Source organism: Amborella trichopoda, chromosome 11 (genome assembly GCF_054954075.1).
Source record: "Amborella trichopoda isolate Santa Cruz 75 chromosome 11, AtrichopodaSantaCruz75HAP2 v2.0, whole genome shotgun sequence".
In the NCBI taxonomy this organism is placed as follows: domain Eukaryota; kingdom Viridiplantae; phylum Streptophyta; class Magnoliopsida; order Amborellales; family Amborellaceae; genus Amborella; species Amborella trichopoda.
This window is the reverse complement of record NC_142346.1, coordinates 3583433-3587101: the sequence shown is the minus strand read 5'-3', so window position 1 is coordinate 3587101 and position 3669 is coordinate 3583433. Positions and strand designations below refer to the sequence as shown.

At 36.3% G+C, this 3669-nt stretch overlaps 1 long non-coding RNA gene across 1 annotated transcript; it reads left to right on the top strand.

The window, feature by feature from the left end:
* The first annotated feature begins 42 nt into the window (after nt 1-42).
* LOC105421198 (uncharacterized) lies at nt 43-3002 on the top strand. The gene is made up of 3 exons (XR_966909.3): nt 43-507; nt 1926-2081; nt 2246-3002. It is a non-coding gene; the product is annotated as an uncharacterized LOC105421198 (long non-coding RNA).
* The last annotated feature ends 667 nt before the right edge of the window (nt 3003-3669 follow it).

The following is a 3669-nucleotide window of genomic DNA, read 5'->3' as shown; positions in this document are numbered from 1 at the left end:
CATCACGCCTACTAAAAGAGAGTGAGCCGAACGCTCTTATTCGTTCTTGAAATTGAAGGGCTGAGGTTTCGTGTGGCAGCGACAACTGATAATTGTGCGCACTCTCTCTTTAGCCTGTGCACGACATCTCTTCTTGTACCTAAACTCTCGATTCGGTGAAACCATCTCTCTCTACCTAAACTCTGGCATCCCTATCTCTCTCCCCCGTGAGCTTCTTCCCACCCTCTCCAAATCCCGTGAGCCTCCTCCCATTGTCTCTCTCTCCGGTGAGCCTCCTCGCCTCTCTCTCTATTGCGAGCCTCATCCATTTCTCTCCCCCCCACCCTTCGAGAACAACAATCAGCCTCCTCGCTCAGCAACCCTAAATCTCCAAATTCAGCAACCCTAAATCCCCAAAATCAGCAACCCCAGTTTTGTGGACTCTGGAATCTCTCTCACTGGAAGCCTCCTCCAGTTTCAGCAACTCTAAATAAAAAATAGTGGTTTCGATCAACTATTCACAGCAAGGTACGAATTCAATTTACTTTTGGCATGGTTTTATGAAGTTCTTCTTGAATATTTTTAGCTGCATTTTTTCAGAGCTATTTCACTGTATATCATCTCTGTGTTTCATCTCTGCATATTAGTAATCCGCTAACTCCTAAATCTATGGACTTTTACGATTTTACATCAAAATGAATTATGCGAATCGTACAAACTTATATCTCGGACATGGCAGTTTGGAGATCATTCACAGATGCAGTAATTTTTTATTTGAATATTGGGGATTTAGGTTTACATTTTGTGGATTTAATTATGTCTTTGTCTTGTACATTTACTATGAAATTTTTACCCATATTTCTTCACCATTGTCACTCTGCAAACGATTCCAGTATTTGCTTTGCTTTGCCATCACCATTGTCACTCTGCAAAATCTCTATCTTGATTTGTTTTCTCTATCTCTCTCATCTTTGTTGAATCCGAATATTTATAAGAAGAGGCTCAAATCTGTGGCAAAAACAATATGGTTATGAATTTAGATTTTCATTTTATCTATATTGTGCTTATTCCTTTACGTGACAATTTGGGGAAAGTGTTTATTTTCTCTGCCTGCATATTTTAATGTTTGGTTCTGTGAAGTCCTAATTTGGAGATTTCTTTTTTTATTTTAAATTGTTGAATGTCATCCATTGATGTTGCTCTGTTAAGTGATTGATTTTTTGGTTTAAAATTGTCGAGTGGCATCTATTGATGTTGCTCTGTTAAGTGATTGATTTTTTTTCATTAGGTTTGTTTACTTTCAATCATCAAGCATTTAGGTTTGTTACTGGTTCAAACAGGGTGGAATTCATGTTGCTCTGTGAAGTCCTAATTTTGAGAAATATTTTACCGAAATTATCGAATGGCATCCATTGATGTTGCTCTATTAAGTGATTGATTTTTTTTCATTAGGTTTGTTTACTTTCAAACATCAAGCATTTTGGTTTGTTACTGGTTCAAATACGGTGTGAAGTCCTAATTTGAAGATTTTTTGTTTTAAAATTGTCGAGTGGCATCCATTGATGTTGCTCTGTTAAGTGATTGATTTTTTTCATTAGGTTTGTTTACTTTCAATCATCAAGCATTTTGGTTTGTTACTGGTTCAAACATGGTGGAATTCATGTTGCTCTGTGATGTCCTAATTTTGAGAAATTTTTTACCGAAATTGTCGAGTGGCATCCGTTGATGTTGCTCTGTTAATTAGCTTGTATTCGATGTGTCTGTGGGTAAGAGGTTTTTCTCTATCTCTGCTTACGTTTTCTGGATAACACTCTTGTTAATTATTTGAGAGTATTTACGGGTAAGAAGTTTTTCCCTATTTCTGCTCACCTTTTTTGGAGAACCCTCTTGTTAATTATTTGAGAGTATTCATTAACGAAGAAGTAGTTGATTCTTTTGTTCCTCAGCACTTGTTTAGAAAAGATGAAGATGTACCAGAGAAATTACCTACGACTTGTGTGAGAGCATTTGATGTGCATGTGAACCTATATGAAGAAAGGGAGGTCAAAGGGTTTGTTTGTCTGTTAAAAAGCTTCCCTTGCTTAGAAGTTCTTCACATTAAGGTGCTGTTTGAACCTGAATCACATTAAGTTGCTGTTTGAACCTGAATGTCATATAGCACTCGTAGTGTGTTACCTACACTTAGTTTTTCATTTATATATGTCATTCTGTGCATTTACTTTTTCCTTTATGCACCACTAACCTGTTATTCCTTGTATTTTTGAAGTCTCGATGTGACCATTTCGGTATCGGTAGCGAAACTGATAAAGGTTCCTGGAAAATGCTGTGCCATTCTGAGTCTTGGTTGGTTCGCATCAAGAGAGTAGAGATCAACAGAATTACAGGAACTGAGCAATAAATAGAAATGATTAGGTTCTTTCTAGCAAACACCAAAACATGGAGAAGCTTATTGTCAAGATAGAAAATGGATTGGCTTTTTTCATGATAGTAAATGGATTGTAAAGCCAAGATGGGTTCGATTTAGTGAAGCAGTTGAACATTTTCCCTATAGCGTCTAATCATGCCAAGGTGCAAATCATTTAGACTCGCAAAAAAGTTCAGATATTTTCAGAGAACTTGGAGGTGTCCCTAGTTTGGGTCCCATCTGTTTCATTTTTCTGCCTCTTGTTAAAATTGTTAAAGAGTATTTTCTGAAAAGTACATTAGTTTTTATGTTATTTTATCATGAGTGATGTAATAAGGTTGCACTTGTAAGTTTGCGTAGTAGGAATTTCTAAAACTACTAGGTGGTTACCCGTTATTGTTGCAAGTGAGTAGTTATTGTAGGAAATATGCTTTTAAAAACCTCTATTTAAAGAGAAGTGTATTGTGGGAAAAATTGGATCACATGTGTTAAGGTTAAATAGAAGTGTATTGTGGGAAAAATTGGGTCACATGTGTTAAGGTTAATCTTGGGTGTCAAGATTGTACTGCCTTTGTGTACCCCATTTTTCATCTTTGAATGAAAGATTTCTTCCACCTCATTTTGGTTCTTCTTCTTTTTATTTGGTTGTGACTCTTGGTCTAGTGTGATATTGTTACACTAGTTGAGAAGCGGATTGTTCCGGTGTTGTGGCATCCGTCTTTATCTACACTTACATAATGTGAATCTAATTCTCTATGTTTCAGAGGATAAGCATTTTGAAAATGATGAGTAATGAAACTTCCTTGCAACCAATTGTTTCTTCTTTCTAGTGAATAATTTAACTGGTATTAAGTTAAAGAGATAATCTGTCCACATTTTTTTCCATGGGGTCCTCCTTCCATAGTCTCTCTTAATATTCATGGAACAAATTTCCAAGGGTAGAATTTCCTCAACATGATAACGAGCACGCTAGGATGATAGAAAAGCACCAATACAGCATTTCTGTGCACATTTTTGGATAATCAAGATTGCATCAAACAGACAATTGTGTTCTTCCTTGAAAGCTACCATGAGCCTAAATTTTGAATTATAGCAGTCACAAGTTTTTACCTGTGACTGCTATATGAAGATAAACACCCTTTCTTGAAATAATTCAAAATGGTTTTTGCACTTTCTGAGTGCAAAATAACCATTTCCAGTTTATCTTTTCCAAAAATTTTGTTTTATGTCCTTCATCAAGGACGAGAGGATGTGCTTGTCAGGCTTGGGGCCAAAAAGCAGTTTCC